The 22,292-nt window shown below is 41.1% G+C and overlaps 1 protein-coding gene across 10 annotated transcripts in view; it reads right to left on the bottom strand.

Moving 5' to 3' along the window:
• Nucleotides 1-22,292, bottom strand: part of RBMS1 (RNA binding motif single stranded interacting protein 1) — a 213,692-nt gene that overhangs the window by 95,781 nt on the left and 95,619 nt on the right. The window lies entirely within an intron of this gene.

The raw sequence follows: 22,292 nt of genomic DNA, 5'->3' as shown, positions 1-22,292 counted from the left end.
CACTGACACTGAGTAACAGTTTGAAGATGTAAAATTAGTCACTAGACATTCAAAAAAATTTTCAAATCTTACAGCTTGATTTTTACTACCATAAACAAGAAAATGAGGCATCTCTAGGACACAATTAAATTCCACTTTAGAAAGGTCAAAACGTAGACCCCCTGCAATAAATATAACCTTGCTGACCTTGTCAGCAAACTCAACTTTCCAGGACAGATTATCTGGCTCTGCACCCAGTTTCTGCCACGGCCACCCTAACTCCACAGTATCCTGAGGCGCTGGGCACCTCATGAATCTAGACATGTAACCATTTCTTCATGGCCTATACTATGAAGATTGCTCTTCTCACTGCCCAGCGCCCTTGCTAAATTAAAATCAGAGTCCAAACACCACTTTATCTCAAGGGATTCTTTTTCAGAAAGGAGAGGTGCAAGAAGGGTTAACAACAGTCAATGTATAAATGAAGGCTGAACTTGAACCAGGAACATCAGCACAGCTTAATCCAAACAAAACCTGTCTGAGATCATATCCTATCAAGTCTATCTGATTTATGCCCTTAATAAGCAGTTGAACTCAAATCCTTTCCTCTCATCCCTGTTTGTCTCTAAGGGATAAAAACAGCTTTCCAGGTATAAACTAAGCCCTTCTCCTGCTCTGCCACTGTTGGCACCTCAGACCCCTCAGCTGTGCCACACAGAGGTCTATGTCCCTTCTCCAAAGTCACTCAATATAACTGCTAGCTGCAACCTCCAATCAGCCAGGCACCCTCTATTTCTCACTTCAGTGAAGAACAGAGGGGCTGGGAAGTTAACACATACATCGCCACCCTGTCCCTAGCCTTCGATTTACACAAAGGACTGACAGTTGTAGACATCTAGGCAAGACTGTAGTTTTTCTTAAATCGCCTCTGATTCACATCCGAGAGCTTGTGCTTGCCTCAAACACAGCTTTTCACCATAGGACCTGGTGTGTTCAGCGCTGCAGTCGGCGGATGAAACGTGGTCACCTGGGTAAGCCTTGCAGGGGTCTGACAGAAGCTGTGGATTGGGTCCATGCCCACCTTGCAGTGGGATGACACCACCCAAAGAAAGTGAACCAGCAGGCATCTGAAAGACTGCATCCCAAGTCTGCCTCAGCTCTCACCTCTGCTCTTCTCTGGGGTGGAAAGTGGAGCGTCGGGCATAGACTTAACACAATGAAAAGAAACATGTGGATGTGTGAGTTATCTGGAGATCTCCTGGACATGAAGGAGCAGGCTTTTATTTATGTATCTATATTTGGCAGAAGCAGAGCCGTGATCTACATAGCTGATGGAATGCATCTTTGACCGGCCTCCATATTTATGACAGCAATATTTTCCCATGCTGGAAGTAGGTGGGGAGCATATACAGTCTGTGCCTCCCCACTTTCTCTCTAACCTACTCTTTTGGGGAAAGAAATCTCCTAGTATTCCGATCCCACCTGGGAGAAGGGAGGTCCCGAATGCATCCTGAGGAGGGTGACTGGTCTCTGGTGAGTCCTGGTGACCAAGGTTAAATTCAAATGAATCCTATTATCAACTCTCAGAAATAGTTGATGACTAAAGACAAGAAGCATTAAATTAGTCCAAGTTGTCCATATTCCATTTTCTGGTACAGAAAATTTTAGATCAAAGATTGAGTTTTTAGAACTCATTGAAATTAAAAATTTAAATCCTGATAAAGACTTCCTCATGTTCAAAGAAGAAAATGCAAACACAATAAAGGAGTTTATTCCAAAATATTCAGAATGGGTTAATGATAATTGTTAAGAGCAGGGTAATAATTATTGTCATATCCTGCATGTTTCATATGTGCCAGACACTGTGCCATGCGTCACAGTGCCATGCATCATCTTACTTAATCCAAACGAGACAGATGCATTATTGTTCTCCCATTTTGCAGATCAGGAAACTGAGTCTCAGGAGACGTTAAGTAATGTGCCATGGTCACACTTTTAGTAGGCGGCAGGGCTGCAATTTGAACTCAGATCTGCTGGACAACAAAGCCAGAGCCCTTAATCTGTACTCTAAATGGCACCCAAAACACTGTCTATATCCTAAATGAACTATTAATATTATTTCATTTTTCTGTGCCCATTCTTCCTGCAACTTAAATTATGAAACTGAAGTTTTTCTGAAATATGACACTTAATACCATTGGTGGCTAAGTTTTTTTAAGAAAAAAAATCCCAAGGTGCCTTTAAGTTAATTTAATGAGCAACAGTCAACTTGTGCTTTTTTTTTTAACAAAACCCTTAAAAAGTTCAGTTTTTAAAATTCGACCTTATAAATCTTTTCATTAAAAGAATTCTGCAAACAATTTTGGAAAGCTACAGCACGTTACAGCCGAACATCAGAGTCACCATTTTAGGAAGGCTCCACTTAACCAGTGAAGAATGAAACCCTCACTCCCAGATTGAAACACAAACACTGGCAAGTCTTTATCTACAACTTCAGAACCCTGATCAATTTAAAGCAATTACACTTTGTAGTCAAGTGCCTCAACAGCATGAACCGCAAACTTAAAAAAAAAAAACAAGAAAGAAAAAAAAAGCTCACAAGTGGACGATATTTTAACAAACTCCATTTTCATCACTGGTTGTCCTTTTACATTTTGCCTCTGAAAAACCCCTAAGCTGCCCTAGAATTTGAAAAGACACTCCCCACCTTCCACCCCTTGGATGAAGCATGTGGACAATTTTCACAAATTCAACCTATTTATTTAAGGAACTGGGTGGCTGAATGACCACAGCTAAGTGCTGACCCATCCCACAAGAGCCTAGGAGTCTGTAGCTCAGCCTTCTTTGGCCTAATCTCACTGCTTCAGGTCAGGTAAACAAGATACCTATCAAGTTATCTATCCAAGGGCAGGGAAAACAAGCTAATTCAGTTTTCACAATAACATTTAACTAGGCTGAATTCGCATGCCTAAAGTGATAGAAAAAAAAAGTTGGTGGCGAATAAATGGGTGGCTCTGTTAGCAGAGCCTCTCTGCACTCCCTGCAGGAGTGGGTGTGGGCACCAGCAGGAAGAGGGCTTGTCAACACTCAGGGAGGACTTCCTGTGTGGACCACAATCAGGGAGGACTTCCTGTGTGGACAGCACTCAGGGAAGACTTCCTGTGTGGACAGCTCTGACGCCTCCATCCCACCAGGAAAGCCCACTCACCTCCTACACCAAAAGACAGACACGCAGCAACTACACGTACGGTAAATCTATTTCCCTCCCCATCACATCACCCCTCACCCCAATGCACATTAAGAAGTCTCTTCTATATAAATGCAAATCTAAGTCTCTTTTAAAAACGGGATTAACCACGTGTGAACTAAAAATATATTAGTAATCATGTACATTGTTGTAGATTTCTATTCAGCAAAGAACAATTAAAAAACAAAGACCTGTCACTATAAATTCTATTGTCCTATTTCCTTCCTATTTCTAATAGGCTCAAGAATAGTGCTCTGACCAATCTTATAGCTGAAGCTGTTCTTCCCTCACCCCCTCACTTAGTAACTTTCCTAAGAATATACTTTGAAGGGAAGGGAAACCTAGTATCTGCCTTTTAATTACCCTCAAGTCTTCTTTAAGGCTGTCATCCTCATAGTTAAGGTTATAATCCATAATCCCTGTCCCCACCCTGCCACCCCCTACACACACACACACACACACACATACACCCCACCACCAAACAGCAGGGAGGTTTACCACATCAACTATTTCCTTTATCCAGAAGCAAAATAATCATTACAGTTGCTCCTGAGAGCAGACAGAAGTCATGGACATCATCATTTCTCCAGGAAATAGTATAGTATCAAGCCTGGCGTGAACTGAGTACTATACAAAAGCACTGTCTACCAAACTAATGCCATATACTGGTTCTTCTCCCAAAGCTTTCAAGATACAAAGGAAATTTAATAATTTAGGGGAATTATGGAACGGGGGTGGGGGGGGGCAGATCATCTGAATAGGCCAATTTTGTCACAGTCAGAACATTTTTGTTGGTTTGTTTCCATTTAGACATCTGAGTGGCTCCAAAAGGGCTAGGAATAATAACTGAGAAAGATAAAGTTCCTGGCACAGGGAGCTGGGAAAGTACACAGCTGAGAAGTGGGAGGTGAGTTAGTGAGAGATGAGAAGCTGGCCAGGAAGCAGATGTTCTTCCGGGTAGGCCAGGAGGCGAAAGGACAGCACCGACATTAGCCCAGAACAATGGTGCCCCTTCACACATGCAGAGTCTTACTCACCCATCATGTGGGAAGGAGGACAAATGGGCAGATATCAGGTAATCCCATTGGATGCCAGGATATCAAAGCTTAAAATCACATAGCTAATTAGTTAATGAACTGGGTCTCATATTGTCACTGTTCCTTGTTTGGAAACAAACTTTGTAGCCTCAAACTATGAAACTGAGCAATAGGTTATTCAGCATTCTTTTGCTGGATTCTGTCTGTCGAAGCGGAGAGGTCCATGTTGTTATGTTGGCTATTTAAAAAATCTAAAACTAAAAATTCCCAAGGCTTCGTAATTAATATTCACTAAGATAGTTATCAAATCTCATCCTTAAATGTAAAGTTGCAATCTCTACATAGAAATCTCTTTACCTAAGTCCATCAGATAAAAAAAAATAAATTTCAGACGTGCACTGAAATTTTAAAATGTACCATTCCGGTGAGTGATGCGGATAACGGAGGAAGCGAATAAGTGTGTGGGACCCGGGGTTGGTGAGAAATCTGTATCTCCCTCGCAGTTTTGTTGTAAACCTAAAACTCCTCTTTAAAAAAAGCCTTTAAAAAACAAAACAATAGGGACCTCCCTGGCAGTCCAGTGGTTAAGACTTCGCCTTCCAATGCAGGGGGTGCGGGCTCGATCCCTGGTGGGAGAGCTAAGGTCCCATGTCTCGCGGCCAAAAAAACCAAAACATAAAACAGAAGCAATACTGTAACAAATTCAATAAGGACTTTAAAATTGGTCCACGTCAAAAAAAAAAATCTTTAAAAGCAAAACAAAAAACAACATAAAGATTCCGCACTGAAGGCATTAAGTATGTTATTCACCGGAAAACTGGAAGGCCAAGAAAGTAAGTGAGGGGCTTAAGGCAACGGGTTCAAAACTTCCTTACCAGAAAGCACATTCATTAGGAAGGAAAAGCTTTTAACAGTGGGCTCCTGGCCTTATCTACCCTTAATTGCATCACGTAAAATGGTGTGGTATGGTTTCTAAAAGTAGTAAGAGTTCAACCAACTGCTCATCCCTGAGATGAGATGAGAGGGATGAGAGGGCCTGGGACAGAAAGGTTGAAGGCGGCTTCACTGAGGGAGTAGATGGCTGAGGGAGCTGGATATTAACGGCAAGTCATTAAAAACAGAGGAAAGGCAGTCCTGAAAGGGGTGGGTGTGTGGGCAGAGGAGAAGAGCCGACCAAGATACAGACAGGAAGCATCATTCTTCATGAAGCCAGGGAAAAGACCAACCTCTTTTCCTTTGTCTTTTCCCTTGGTTGGCTCAAGGGTATGCTAGGACAAGCTGATGTTTGGGGAGGAGAAGGTGTGTGTGGGGGGATGACACTAGAAAGGTAGGAGGAGTACCTAGAAATCGATATAGAATATGGATATAATGTCACACATGACTGTTCAGAGTCTCACAGGGAGAACAGAAAATTTTAAGATGATAAATGAAGAGCATAGCTTGTGGAGGACATAAACCTAAGGAAATTCTCCCCCCTCCTCTCTACATACAAAAGAAAAATGACTGAATGGAAAAATCTGCATATCTGGAGTCCAGTCTTGCCTTGGCCAGTACCTGGAGCATCATTTCTGGGCAGCACAAGGTCCTCGCCTGGGCAATGAGCAGGTTAGACTGGGTGATTTCTAAGCTCCCTTCCATTTCCGAATTCTAAGGCTGGATAATGCTTCTGGCTGTCTCCAGCTAAGGCATATCACGACAGAACCCAGCCAGGCCCCTGGGTACTCTTATCTACCTGCACCAACAGCCAGAGAAATGGAGTAAGAGGTTGAATCAGCAGACCCGAGAAAGAAGACTCACCCAACTACATGCGCAGCTAGAAGACAGACAGGAGTTGCGCTGTGGTCTCACCTCCCTACACCACTTAAGCCAAGCACAGAGTCCCTATTTAGCCACAGATGTTTATGAGGAAATACAGTAAATACAGAAGCTATACTAAAACTACAACTAAAGTTTAAAGAAACAAATTAAAAAAAATTTTTTTAAGATATAATATTCAGAGTTCTTATAGCCAGAGTGGTCTTCAGATGAAAATATTATAGCTGAATAACTTGGACCTATTGAGACTTTTTGTTGGTTAACAGCCTCACATCTTTCTGTTTCAACATGTAATCAGTAAAAAGTTGCATTTCACATTCTATTTAATCTCTTATACATCAAAAGACCATGTAATAGCTCCAAAACCACCTTAAAAGAAAGTTCATAACAACCAGCTATTGGAACACGGTAAACAGAAAATCCTGCCAAACTCCTGGTACAAAATTGATTACTCTCCTGGATTCTGAATGCAGGTGCATAGAGAGTGTTTTTATTCTCTTTTTGGGTCTCAAATGAAGAATTTTCAAATCCACACCTGTTTTGTTCCTTGACACAGAGCCCTGCAAAGGGACAAGAACAAACTCTTCCTTTTTACTCAAAATAAATTGAAAAAAGGAAATTTCCTAAGGGAAGTGCAGCATTACCTTTATCATGACAGCTCAGAACACCTCTGCAAAGCCTGAATTTCCTGCCTCACCCCAATGGAGTTAGGATACCAGCATGGTCAACCTCCTTCCAGCTGTTTTTGTTTTTTTAACATTTTTATTGGAGTATAATTGCTTTACAATGGTGTGTTAGTTTCTGCTTTATAACAAAGTGAATCAGTTATACATATACATATGTTCCCATATCTCTTCCCTCTTGCATCTCCCTCCCTCCCACCTGCCCTATCCCACCCCTCCAGGCGATCACAAGGCACAGAGCTGATCTCCCTGTGCTCTGCGGCTGCTTCCCACTAGCTATCTGTTTTATGTTTGGTAGTGTATATATGTCCATGCCACTCTCTCACTTCGTCCCAGCTTACCCTTCCCCCTCCCCATATCCTCAAGTCCATTCTCTAGTAGGTCTGTGTCTTTATTCCCATCTTGCCCCTAGGTTCTTCATGACTTTTTTTTTTCTTAGATTCCATTATGTGTTAGCATACGGTATTTGTTTTCCTCTTTCTGAGTTACTTCACTCTGTATGACAGACTCTAGGTCCATCCACCTCACTCCAAATAACTCAATTTCGTTTCTTTTATGGCTGAGTAATATTCCATTGTATATATGTGCCACATCTTCTTTATCCATTCAGCCGATGATGGACACTTGGGTTGCTTCCATCTCCTGGCTATTGTAAATAGAGCTGCAATGAACATTTTGGTACATGACTCTTTTTGAATTATGGTTTGCTCAGGGTATACGCCCAGTAGTGGGACTGCTGGGTCGTATGGTAGTTCTATTTGTAGTTTCTTAAGGAGCCTCCATACTGTTCTCCACAGTGGCTGTATCAATTTACATTCCCACCACAGTGCAAGAGTGTTCTCTTTTCTCCACACCCTCTCCAGCATTTATTGTTTCTAGGTTTTTTGATGATGGCCATTCTGACCGGTGTGAGATGATATCTCATTGTAGTTTTGATTTGCATTTCTCTAATGAGCTGTTTTTAAAACTCTATGTATAGTACAGTTTGTATCTTCTAGCATTTTTTGTAAGTAAAGAATTATTGCTGAGATTGCAAAGTCCTCAGGGTGGAAATCACCTATTTAAAAATATACTTTCTTTACACTACACAACACTTATTGAAAGTACTGTAAAGTGATTAACTAAACATAAAGTTAGAAAAACATGAGCCAGCTTACCCCCAAAAAACCCCAAATGAATTTATTCAATTTTTTTTTTTTCCCAAGATGCAAAAGGACATGTGAATAAGCTTGCAGCATTATGGGTTTCACAAATCAGTCCCTGGAGAAAAAAGCATTATCTGTACTTTCGGGAAACTGAACAAGTATTTGAAATCTTCCCATAATAATAATACAAAAAATGAAATCGTATCTGACCGTGTTGTGATTTGTATATAGCCAAAGTAAAACATCAACAGGAAAAATTTTTGAGTTACTACAACTCAAAAAAATTAATAATCACATTTATTGCTTTTTCATGGTACAATTTAGCAGTTTACATCTGACACAATATGGATAATTAGTGTAGGACAGCTTTTTATTATGTATCTCTGTGTATGTATTTCTACGTAAATGTCTGTGAGCAAGTAGAAGGGATTAAGCAGATGGTTGTCTCTGAGACACACTGTCTCTGAGACACAAAGCACAGTGGCTTTTTTTTTTTTTGCCTGAGATCCACCTAAAAAATTAATTTTTTGCCTGAGATTGAAACACTGTATACACATACAGGCAAAGACGTAGAAGTTATTTTCCTTTACCCTATGCAATGTACCCTAACAGTACCTTTTCTTGCCTATTTCCTTAAATAAGAAATGCTGGTAGCGACTTAGTAGCGGCCTACTAAATTGATTCCACACCCCACTAATACTGCCACTTGCAGGTTACAAAACAGTGCTCTGCTGCATTTCTCAAACTTTGATGCGCACAGGAATCACCTGCATTGTTAAAATGCAGATTTTGACTCAGCCACTTCGGTAGAGCCAAGATTCTGCAGTTCTGGCAAGCTTCTGGGTGTTGCCCATGCATAAGGCAGGAAGGACTCAAGGCAATAAATACTCTTGGTGAGTGACAATGAATTCTGGAAAGGGCCCTTTCCAACTTTAAGAAGGAGCAAGGTGCATCTATCCATAAAATGAAATGAAAACCTCTGTTCATCTGCTTTCCAGAGCTGAGAGAGACATCAGAGATCATGCAGTCTAGTAATTCTCAACTGGAAGTATAAAAGAATATTAAGAGATGGGTGGGGAGTGGAGATAGGGGCAGTATTTTTATTTTTACTCAAGAAGGCTTGACTTTTAAAATGTTGATAAACACTGATCTAATTCAATACCTTACTTTTCAGGAAACCCCTGTGAGGCCCAAAGAAGTCAAAGCATGTATATGTCCAATGTTGTACAGCTAATTCAAGGCAGGACTAGGTCTCCCTTCCCACCAGTGCTGTCAAAAGGCACCAGCCCTTATTTGCTACAAGGATTGTAGCACTTATAATGGTACATGCCAAGTTTTCTCAATGAGTCTTAAAAAGGAAAACTGATGTGCTAGTCTTGTTAAGGTATCATAGAAAAAGTATGTATTTTGTACTGCCTCTTTTACACCTCATATTTTAGATTGCTTACTTGGATGTCCAAGTGTATGCTAGACATCCAATTTCCTGCTTACCGAAAAAAAAAAAAAAAAGGAAACTCACACCATCTATTAAATTTACAATTCAAACTTCCTAAAAACTCCTTGTGAATGCCACCACTCTATTTTTGTGTTTATATTAAAAATTTGTGAATAATACAATCATTATCTGTACCATCTACAAGAAGATACATAAATCAAACAGATTAATTATAGCAGTTTGTTGCCTTTCTGTCAGAGAAGTACATTCAGGGTCAAATGGCAATTTAATAAGCTTAGGTTAGAAACCTTTGAAAAGTCTCTAGAATTGTCCACCCACTCTCTAGTCTCCCTATGTATGTCACAAATTCACTCACTTAAACCAAGAAACTTCAACCCTCAGTTTCCTTACAAAGAAACTTAGAGACTTGGAAGATTTTCCTTTCATGTATTCCAGTGTCTGGTTTTATCCTAAAGCTTCACAGTGGCTATACTCATATTCATTCTCTAAGACGAGCTGGTTTTCCTTCAGAAATCCCCAAAATTATGAGAATGCTGCTCCCAAGTAGCTCACCAGTATACTTAAAGAACTGCTCCTCTTTTGACCTGAGTAAGCATTTCATTTTTTTTTTTTTTTTTTGCAGGAACAAGTTTTCTTTCCTGTGGGATTTCTCTTGTATATATAGACTGAATATCCACTGCTTACAGCAGCCCAGAGACTCTCCTCTCTCTTGTGGAGCCAGCCCATGCACTACTGCTGTCTAATCACTTCAGGACTGATGGTATCAGCCTTGGAGTACCTGGGTGCCTTGGAAGGTAACCAACCCAAGTGCTGGCAAGGTTCACTCCTCTCTTCATCTTTTCTGAAGTAGATAAACTAACGTACAACTTCATTCTGCAGTAAGTGCAATCTGGGAAACAGTTTCAGTATTTATGTAAGCCAGACAGGACTTCTTTTTCAAAAGAAAAATTATTTCACAATACTCTTTGTTTAAAGTAGGGATTGTTGCTCAAGAAGAAAAAAAGTGAAGCTATTCATCTTCCTGAAGACCTTTTATTTTCTGTTGCTCAAGTTAATCACAAAGCATCAGTTTCATTTGAAACTGATTGAAAGTTGAAAATTTCAGAGGGACCTTCTTTTCCAAGAAACCTGGGACAGTATGATTCAAGTTCTAGCTCTCGGTAGAAAGGAGACCCGGAACCTCTGTGAATTTGGGGGGTCGGGTATGGGGGTCACACACCCCACAGCAGCACAGCTCCATTGAGCCTGTCCATCCCCTTTTCCTCTCCTTATATTTAGTTTCACTATGTAGCATACAAAATATCCTTTACCTTTGCTTCATGAAATCAAACATGCAATCTTTCATTCTCAATCATGATCCCAGATTAACCTAATTTATTAGTGACAGGTACCCAAACTGGATTTCATAAATCTCTGTCCTTCTAAATGCACAAGAAAATGACATCATCTCTTCCCACCCATCGACAAAGAAACACAGTGGTGAAGACAATTGTACCTAAATGGAAACTGGCTTCAGGAGACTCTACACTCGATGACCAGTGATGAGGGGCCAGCTCTCTGCACCCACCCCACCTAAACCAAAGCAGCCAACGAGCACTGCCGGCACAGGAAAGGGAAAAACACTGCTGTGAACCCCTGTCCTGACAGAGCAGACGGGAATGGTCCAGGTGTGGCCTGCAAGCCACCTAGGATCTCCTACGCTCTCTGGATTGTGTGAATGTGAAGTAGCAGCTCTCCGGATTGTGTGAATGTAAAGTAGCAGCAAGGATACTTCAGGGAACCTGTGCATTACCAAATCATTTTGCTGAAACAGAAAAAATGCAGGAGGCGGACAAAAACAGTTTTAAAATTTCTATTTCTCCATACAGACATCAAAAATCCTAAAATTCAAAAAAAAATCCTAAAATTCAAGTCTTTGGATATTTCCTTTACATTTTGGACTAGATTTAATCTCAAAACAGTACTCTCTGCCCAATTTAAAAATCGGGACATAGAACAAAAGAATGAACTAAGAAGAATTGTAGATTTTTTTTTTAAAAGACCAGAACCAGGCACTGTAACTTCTAGTATGGGGGGAAAAATTAGGAATGAATGGGCAAACTGCCTTTTCTACACTCCAGCCAGGGAAGCTGGAGAAGGAGGTCCTCACCTCGAGGCACGGAGGGTGCCAGTCAGCCCCTGCTCTGCTTGTCTCTGCAACCCAGTAGCTGCTCCCAGTTACATAAGAATTATTCAAATTACACCATCATCCTACTTTTAGGAGAACTTCCAGTACCAAGCAAATTAGGAAGAGATGCAGATCTAAAAAACAATTTAATCCTGCCTGAATACATTTTTCGAAAGGTAGTATGTAAATTGTAAATACTGAAGCCAGAATTTATCCATTAAAATCTTAGACAGGTTATCTCACTCCGCTGTCCCCAGAAATACACATGGAAACTTTGCCTGCATCACCTACATCGGAGACTCTAACTTCATCTTCGTTCTTTCTTACTGTAAAATCCAAACATACCTTGCGATAATAGCTGATGTGCAAATGCTCGCTAGCAGTTATCTTTCTAGAAAGAGACAAGATGTCAAGAATAATACTCTTCTCTTAATTGAGGGGAGTAGGCTTAGCCATTTGTTTACCTGTTTTAGTTGGGGCTGTAATCTGTGATCCTTTTACTATCAAATTTACCTAGACAATCTTTAAAAAGAGCGAAATAAGCAACAGCTAAAGGGAGAACACCATTTTAAACCGTGACAGCTTACTGCAAACATTTTTTTCTAGAGAACTGAGTGTTATTCACCGTACTGATCGCTAACACTGTTGAGCATTTATTGTGTCTTTTGGTACCAAGCTAGGTGCTTTATATGTATTCTTTCATTTAATCACAATAAGGGAGGTATAATTTTCACCATTTTACAGCTGAGAATACAGAAGTTAAGAGATTTTCCCAACATCACTGAGGAGGTGGCCGTCTGGATGTGAAATACGGTCTGCCTGACAACCTCTTTAGGAGCTAAGCGGAAGAGAAAGTAGGCGTTAAGGGAGGGGTATGCCATTGAGTTTCACCGAATTGGGGGCCTTATTTGATACACAGTTGCTCTACCTAAAGACTCTTTTTTTAAAAAAATGACCTTTGCCGTGAATATTCTGCCTATGTCATGGTTACTAAAAAATCTTCCTAATACCCATCAATAAAACATAACCAAAAGGTTTTTGGCTCAAGAAACTGGTTGCAAAACAGTGGAACTTAGTGATAAGTTCCCTTTTACCCCGATCCCAACAGTACAGCATGACTGTGTAGGAATATCTCTAGAAAACACTCAGGCAACATGCTTTCCTTTAGATCTTCTCAGTACATGGTATTTTAATCTAAACAAAAGTTTAACACTTACTAACATGGTTATTTCTACATTTGAATTAAAGAATAAATCTGCTTCCCTGGCCTGTAAGCCCCTTGAGGACATGTAACCACATCCTGCGCCTGCCTATCCCACCCTGTACAGCACAGAGCTTGGACCAAGCACTTTATGTACGTGGTGAGGGAAAAAACATGGACTGACATATGTTAGAAACCATGCAACTGTTGCAGGGCTTTAACTGCTGTATGTTGAACAGCTCTGGGGTATAAAGAGGTGAGAGGAGTTGGCCAGGGCTGGATGATGGCAGAGTCTGTCTTAGAGAGGAGTTTGATATCTGGGGCAAAATGAATCAATCATACCCTTTTCGTAGCTGAAACAAGATCTCTATTTTCACTGAAATCTATTATATTTCCTCTCCAGACTTGTAGCATCTCTGGAACAATCTCCCAACTCTATGACAGGTGGACTTTTAAAATTCCTAGTTTAAGACTTCAAAAACACCAGGGATGCTGGACAAATTATGATTGATAGTGAGAATTATAATTCAGAGAAAAAGATGAGTCCTAATAATCTTAATCGTATTGCCTTTGGATACCTGAGATATGTGGGTATCTGTCTTTTCAAAACAGATTAATCAGAATTACTATAAACCTTCAAGAAGATATAATCACTCTGGGATCCTCCTGCCTTTGGTAACGGCCACATCTGGTCAGGCAGTTGTTATTCATTCTTGCCAGGAGTTGCTTTAGTAGACTCTCAATTGAAAAATGACACCTTCACTCCAATCCTTTTAATTGATTTTTAACCTTAGAGAAGTGTACGACAGAGAGTTATTTAGAGGACTAACTTCTTAATGGAGCCATCTGAGTATTTTGAGAAAATTCTCTCAGATGAACCACAAATCACACCCACCGCCCCCTCAACCGCAGCATGGCTTTAGAAGAACAGAGAAAATGCTACTCCTTGAAATGAACTGCATTGCTTTAAAAAAGTTACTTAAATATAAGTATCACCATCCTAATACAATTCAAATGTCACTAGTTTCTGTCAGGAAATTTAAAACTTAGATTTGTATAGTAACTATAATGTCACATTTGTATATTAAGCTATACCGAAGTTAAAATATAAATGGGGAGAAAGTGGGAAATGGCTGGATTAGTTTCCTAAGGCTGCTGTAACAAATCACCACAAACCTAGTGGCTTACAACAGCAGACGTTTATTGCCTCACAGTCCGGGAGGCCAGAAGTCGGCAATCCAGGTGTCAGCAGGGCAATGCTCCCCCGACGGCTCTAAGGGAGACTGCTTCCTGCTCTCCTAATTTCTGGCAGCTCCTGCAGTTCTTGCCTCGAGGTAGTGTAATTTCAATCTGCCTCTGCCTTCACGTGGTCAGCTCTCTGTGTCTCTCCTCTTCTTAGAAGGACACCAGTCATTGGACTTAGGGCCCACTCTAATTCTGCTCTGATTGTATCTCAAGACCCTTAACTAATTACATCTGCAAAGGTCTTATTTCCAAATTAAGTCACATTCTGAAGTTCTGGTTAGACACGAATTTTGGGACACGCTATTCAACCCACTACAGTGACTTTCTCTGAAGGCCGATTTTGACCCTCCTAACCTTACTTCTCCTAAACTTACTTATGTAATCAGAACATGTACAGAGAATTACTTTACATCTGTACCCACTATAACACCGATTAATTCTTTAACCATAATTATATCCAGAAAGAAACTTATGTGTCATCTTGTCCAACCTCATATCCAAAGGAAGATTTCTCTCTATGGCACAGAGATGGGGGGTGAAGGTGGGGGGCCATTACAAGACAGCAGATGCCCCAGTTTATTTCTAAACCACTTCTAGTTGCCACAGCATACAAGTCTAGTCTCCCCTTCTTTTATCCAAATTTAAATCTTTAATGATAACTATCACCCCCCCAAAGGTATTCCTTTAAACCTCCCGACAAGCAACAATAACCGAACAACTTCTCTGACCAAGACAACTCCTAAGGAGGTAGTAAAGCAATTATGGTTAAAAGGATGCATTCTGAAATCAGACTGCCTCAAGTTCAGATCTACCACTGAACTTGACCTAAGGCAAATTATCTCTGAATCTCATCTCTTCATCTGTAAAGTAAGGATGACACTGTCTATGCTAGCTCACAGAGTAGTTGTGAAGGCAGCACAAGCTAATCACTGCTGGGCCCCTAGTGAAATGCAAAGCTTGGAAGAAGCGCTTAATGACTGCCAGCTACACTTGAGTCCATCCTTCTCAGTGTTCCTCTCACAACTTGGTACCCAGATGGCCAAGAGGGCTCTGCTCAGTACAGACACCACCAGTCCTAAGCTTGAAACTGACTTATACAGGTAAGTAGCTTCTCAATCCCCCTTCCTCCTACTCTGAGGCTCCTTTGCAAAGCCACAGTAAAGAAGAAAATGGAGAAAACTGAAAATGAAAATGACCCTGTGGGTTCAAAAGTGGAAGATGCTGCGAAAGGCAAGGGAAACTGGAGGAGCTGATTCCCCAGGAAAGGCTCCCTGGAAAGGCTGGCTAACCAAAATATTCCTATTCCCTGGACCTTTTCATTTGGGTGAGTTTTACACTTAAAATTCCAACTAGAGGTGCATCTGGGTTAGGGCCCCTCTTTTAAAATCCCCAAACTTCTTGAATCTGATGTGGTACAGTCATCACCTAAAACAGTTGAGATGAGCATCACAAGGGAACTTAAAGATGTGCATATGTTCCATTAGAGGTGCCTAACTTTTGTTATCTTCAACCTTCAGAGAGAGAGGAGGCAGACTGCAAAAGGCCACTCAATTTACGTTTTTCACTATGATTATTAGAAGTGAGAAAGGCATTCTCTTCCTCTACTGAACGTACCATACGATAACCCTTTGCTCAACAGAGATTCAGAACTGAAGGTGGCAATGTCATTTCTAAAATTCCATTAGAAGACCATGGGCTTTGGGGCTAACCGAGGAATCTAGCTATTATTAATAACATTTCGACTGGCAAACCTAGGAACCAGTTCACCAAATACGATGTTTCTATGAGAAAAAAAAAAAGTGTTCTGATTTTTAAAATTTCAACTTACAGATGAACTTTTGGATGAGAACTTTTAATACTCATGCAGTAGGATGACTTCATTTCTTAATCTAAATACTCAAATTTTATTAACTGTAGGTAAAACGACACCAACAGTCTAAGCAGCTTAATCAGCTGGCTAATTCACGTGGGGTCAAACCAACCACACAGCCCTTTTCACATACCTAGCTGGACGTATTCGACTTCCCTCAGAATTTTTTTTTAACTGAACGGCACGATTTTATGATTATTCCCATTAACCCTCTTTTTGTTAACTGGTGCCTATCTTCCAGTATACTGGTATCCTTCTGCTAATTGATATTCTCTGTAGTGCACCATTCCTCCCAAATGGACGTCGCTTGAAGAATTGAGAAGCATGTTTTCTACGTGGTGTACAAGTTGCTGCTTTCAACAAGTTTTATCTCAGGATATTTACTGTCTGGTTTTTCAAATCCTAAGACTACCCCCACCTCTTGACTTTCCGGGCTGCTTTTTCCCTCTTAGCTAGAGACAGAGCTATGTATGATTGTCAATATCAAAGTTACAAATATCAAAAGACTGCCAATCGTGGCTTTAGGAAATGGGGCTGGGGAAAACACTGAGGCAAGTGAGATTACACTAACTACTCTTTTTCTCTTAATGGTTCTTTTTGCCCTATTCCCTTAAGAGGGCTGAATAAAAAATCGGGTAGATCTCTAAATTTTATTAGCAAGAGCTTTTAATTACCAAATGTCGTTTCCTAAAATTAACAATAACTGCCAAGGTTTGTGGGCTGTGGCTAAGCAAGCAGAAAAGATGCACGTGGAAGTGCAAGGAGCCAGGTGCCACTGTCTGATGAGCTGGTCCTTTGCTTGCTTCTGATTAGACAGCTGTCTAGCTGTGGAGGAAGGGAGTGTCTCAGCAATGGTGTGAGACCTGGAACCTTTCTCATCCCTGCTGCCAATGGCAGTCTTGCCCACTCAGTGCGTAGGGGAGAGATGCTGAGAAAAAGGGTCAACGAAGCAAATAAAATGGAAACCCACTCTCATCATACACATACAGTTAGGTAGACTATGAGATGCTCAGGAATCTCTCCTCCCTGCCATGTCCTCTCCCCCAACAAGTACACAGAACTAGCAGCATATGCACCTCCTCCCACCCCCCCAACACACATATACACCCTAGGCAGCTGCTTAAAAAACATGCCTGGCAAAAATTTTACCGGGGGAAAAAAAGAAACAGCTTTCTGTGTACTACATTTTGAAGATTTTCATCTGGTCCCTGAGGTTCACGGCTGGCCCTGGCATCTTAGCTGGCTCAGCACTTCTACAGACTGACCTCTGAAACCGTTTCCAGTTTTCTATAGGAAGAGAGAATGGCTCAAATGCATCAGCCCAGCCGGTGCAGTGCTCTGGCCAACCAAGGTTGCAAGGGACACGTGCTGTCAGCTTTTCTGATGTCAGCCTTGGGAGATATATCCCAGTTTTTCTTTGGACCCAGTTTTGACTCAGTTTCTCATACATCTATCATTCTCTTACTTGGTACCCATTTACATTTCCTGCCTACATCACCCCTGGACTTAAAAGATCACTGCTTTATAAGCTAGCTCATTCTTTGTCACTGAAGATGCCCACAGGCAGAGCTTTTCTGAGGAATATTTCACCCAGTGGTCCTCAGATTTCAGTGAGCTTCTAAGTCACCTAGAGACCTTAAAATGCCCCTGTAGTGTTTGAGAAAGTGAGGTAGTGGGACCCAATAATTTACCTTTTTTAATAAGCACCCCAGGAGATTCTGATGCCGTTGGTCCAGGGACCACACTTCAGGAAATGCCTACATAAACAGTAGAACAAAGAGAGCACATCTCTGAGACTCAAGAGACCTTGGTGTCCCTCCTACTCTGGAAGGTTTACGCTATGGCCTCTACAGCTAATCTGAGTCTTCAGGGCACTGAGGCCCCTACCCACTTACGACCCAGCACCCTGGCTGTGACCATCCTACTCGCAGAGCAGCCGCCATCTTGTGCCCTTGCTCCCCACAGGGTTTATCTTTCAGCTCTTCCAAATGACACTGGATCCTTGGACTTGCCGGCAGGAAGAGGCGTCTCCGGTTCTAAAACTGCACACTCTCTAGTCACACCCTCTAGATTCTCTTTTCCATCAGCTGATCCAAGCAATTTCTGGTTCCCTGATCTGACACTTCTTACTAACCCTCCCTCAGATGTGAGAGGTTTTCGTGGCTTCTCACCAACAGTCATATAGAGAGTTGAATGCCCAGCTCTACATACACTTCACTGGGTACAAAGAAATGTCAACTCATCGGCTCAGAGGATACCCCCTGGGACGAGGCCTTCCACAGTGCGTCTCCTACACAGTTACAAGACAACATCTTTCTGTTCCCATTCGGAGTCAGGGAGTCAATTCCACACGTGTTCATTTTACAAATTGTCTCAATCCTTACTTTGCTTTATGTGACTATTTGCAGAAAACAAACAAACTTCAGAAAGTGGCTGCTTTTATAAATCCAATGACCTCATTCTGGGCAGAAATGTACCTTCCCCGACACATAGCACTGCCAGTCACTGATAAATTCTTGCCGAAATAATAACTGATAAGTATGCCTAACTTCACACGCTGAGGTAGTTCTGAAAAATTCTGCATGAGCAAATCCATGTCCTGGATGCAGTAAGGAAATAGGATTTTTAAAGAAAACCTGAAAATGAAAGCAGCAAATACTGTGCCCCAGATATGCATGTAAAACGCTATGCTCCATAAATACTATGCTGCAAAGAAATACAGTTTCCAAGTGCTCAGACCTTAAAACAACCTAGCTGGTGATGAGAAACACACCCAAACAAAAAGACCAATTCAGCAAATAAGCAACAATTATATATAATGAAGAATACTTTGGTAAAGAGAAATAACTAATTTAGTTGTTTTTTTTTTTAATTGGTGCTATCAAGATGTGCCCTTAGTATCTGTCAAAAAAAGGGGAGGCGGAGAAAGAAAGAAAAAGTGAAAGAAAGAATAACAAAAGTGAGGCACCTCTAATGGAATGTATGAATAGCTTTAAATTTTTTGTATAAGACTCAAGAAGCTTTGATACGGCTTCACATTCTTACAGAACTACAGCTCTATGATAGTTTTCAAAACAAACTTAAAAATGGCAAGAATCTCCCTGTTCCGAAGGACTTACCTAATAACTTCAGGAACTCACTTCCATTCCAAGTCCCTAGAGGTAACCTGATGCCTTAATGGGTAATGGTGCGATTCATCCCTTTCTGAGTATAAAGGGCATTACTGCTTCTCCACACCACCACATACACATCCCAGCTGAGATGCGGTCAATGGAAAACCATCACATCAAAATTCTGCTCTAATGTAATAGCAGGAACTGCAGAAAAGGGAGATGACAGAGATTATCTTCCTGGAAGAGGGAGACCTTGAACTTCAACTTCCAGAAGAAAGGAAAGTGAGCTTTGCTGATGAGAGGGTGGAGTTTCATGGCCACCTGTGATAGCCTAACAAAAGACTGGAGGAGAGGAAGGAAAAACAGACTTCAAGAAGCAAGGAAAGTACTTTTGACTGGAATGGCAGGTATGGACTTGAGCAAAGCAGATCAGGGACAGAGCAGTTAGTTCCTCAAGGTCCTTGACGATTATGGTTGGAAATGGACGCATCCATAGCTATTTACATGTTTAAGCTATTTCTGTAAAGAAGTATCTTTTATCTTACAGGTGAAAAACAACAACAAAATAAAACATTTCCTTATATGCTATGCACAAGAGGGCCACCAGTGTAACACTTGTGTTATGAAAGCCAAAGTGACCACGAGTGAGTCACGAAGCATTTTAGCTTTATTTGGGGTCCACCAGGGTACCCAACTGATGAGCTTCACTCAAGATGAAGGAATGTCTGGTACCAGGTTGTTGTGGGTTGAATTTTGTCCTCCCCCACCCGCCCCCCAAAAAACCCCACATACACTGAAGTCCTAACCCCCAGTATCTTAGAACGTGACCTTATTTCGAGATAGAGTCTTTACAAAGGTAATGGAGTTAAGATGAGTTCATTAGGGTGGACTCTTAACATGGCTGGTGTCCTTATTACAAGGCAAAATCTGGACACAGAGACAGACATCCACACAGGGAGAATGTCACGTGAAGACGGGAGTTAGGAGAGAGGCCTCAATAGGTTCTTCCCTAACACCTTCAGAGGGAGTACGGCCCTGCCAACACCTTGGTCTTCGACTTCTATCTTCCAGAACTGTGAGAAAATGAATTTCTACTGTTTAAGAACTCAGCTTGTGGAACTTTGTTATGGCAGCCCTAGCAAACTACGCCAAACATATTTTTAAAGAAAAAAAAATTAACATTTTACTCCTAGGATGCTATTTCTATTTTATCACGGCTCTCTTGTCTCACCATTTCAGAATTATGACCAAGATTTAGGGATTCAAAATACAAAAAAAAAAAAAAAAAAAAAAAAAGACCAAGGTAGTATTGATTACATAGATACACGAAGGAAGCCTCCCCGAATACAACCAAACAAAATATCTGGTCAAGATTGAGCCTTTAGGACTTCTCTGCTGGTGCAGTGGCCAATGCAGGGGACACGGGTTCGAGCCCCGGTCCGGGAAGATCCCACATGCTGAGAAGCAACTAAGCCCATGTGCCACAACTACGGAGCCTGCACTCTAGAGCCCGCGAGCCACAACTACTGAAGCTCGCGTGCCACAACTACTGAGCCCGCGTGCCTAGAGCCCGTGCTCTGCAACAAGAGAAGCCACTGCAATGAGAAGCCCGTGCACCACAGCGAAGAGTAGCCCCCGCTCGACACAACTAGAGAAAGCCCGCGCCCAACAACAAAGACCCAACTCAGCCAAAAATAAATAAATTTATTTAAAACAAAAAAAAAGACTGAACCTTTAATCCAAAACCTTCTGATCAAAGCTAAGAATCAAACCTACACTCACTTGGTTTTACTCTCTGTCTACTCCATTTTGATGGTGCTAATAAGTATCATTACTATCTGGTTTGAGTATCACTTTCTTTCAGTTGGTTCTGTGCACCTTTTGGTAAAAGAGACAACGAATAAAGGATTCCATAAAACAGGGGTGGTCTGGACAGCAAACTACTGTCCAGAGGCCAAATCCCATTTGCCACTTGCTTTTGTAAACAAAGTTTACTGGAACACAGCCTATCCGAATGCATTATCTATGGCAGCTTTGAAGCCACAGGTAGTGCTAAGTAATTGTGACAGAGCCCTTATGGCCTGCAAAGCCTAAAATATTTACTATCGGGCCCTTCACAGACAACCGTATGCTGGCCCCAGTTGTAGGTGGTCTGTGAAATGTACGAGCAATTTTTAGGTAAACCTTTATCTGTTGTTTCCCTTGATTGTCAACAATCCCAGCTCCACAAGTGATGTTTTCCAACCCTACTTCATACCTTTGACTTGTGAACAATGAAAAGAAGAGCCTCTTAGAAACTGAAATAGTACCATTTTTGCCTGAATTTCTCTTTGTGCTCTCTACCTCTTCCACACCCCTCTTAGAGAACTAAACTAAATTTGGCAATGAATTAATGCCAAGAATGTGGAAGACATACTTCCGTTTCTTCTCTGCTTTATGCCCTAATAAGCAGCTTAATAGAGTCAATTAAAGGGTAGGGTAACTCTAATGTGACAATCAACACAGTGACAAAATGGATCAGCCAATTGAGAACGTTGTTTCTATCTGGAATCAAATCAAATGCACCTAAAAGTCAAATCATCTAAATTAAGGTCAATCGGAGCATGATAGCTATAGGTTAGACATGTTCTTACACCATGCACTTCTTAAATAGCTACACCTCTTAAGCCACTGATTCATTTCTACCTTGTATAGTTATTTATACACCTGCTCCACAGCCCCTATTTCACTACAACATTGAGAAATAAAATCATCAATTTCTTATTCCCTTCAGGGCCTAACACAGTGCTTGGCCCATACTGGTCTCTAAAATATTGATGGAATGAATAATAATCCAAGCTGGATTTGTTTGAAAAGGTTCAAACTGCACTATGGCCTGGATACATGTGTTCTAGTCCTGGCTTTGTTACAAATAAGCTGTGTGATGTTGAAACATCCTCAACTCTAAAATGAGTACTTACAAAAGTGTATCTCTTAGGGTCCTTTCAGCACTAATATTCTATGCTTCTTTTGTGATACACATGACATTATTTCATATCACTTCATAAAGAGCACTAGTTATCACATCACAGGATTCATTCAGAATAAATTTTCATGTTGTAGACACCAGAAAGAATCAGTGAGAGTCTCTGACAGGGACCCACCCACTTTTCTTGAGACTAAGCAACTACGAACCTTAAGATACATAAAAAGAGAAAGTATCCAAGTGAACTATTAGTACCTGAAATATCTTAATGGTAACAAAGGGCAAGGAACTGGTCATTCAGATTTTTTAAGAGCACATTTCAGTGTGTCCTAGAGGGGCCTTTAGCACACAGCAGGGATGTAAAGTCTA

This window comes from Monodon monoceros, unplaced genomic scaffold, assembly GCF_005190385.1.
Source record: "Monodon monoceros isolate NGI ecotype Baffin Bay Population unplaced genomic scaffold, NGI_Narwhal_1 Super_Scaffold_16, whole genome shotgun sequence".
In the NCBI taxonomy this organism is placed as follows: domain Eukaryota; kingdom Metazoa; phylum Chordata; class Mammalia; order Artiodactyla; family Monodontidae; genus Monodon; species Monodon monoceros.
Note: the sequence above shows the minus strand (reverse complement) of the source record. Positions and strands in the feature narration are given on the sequence as shown.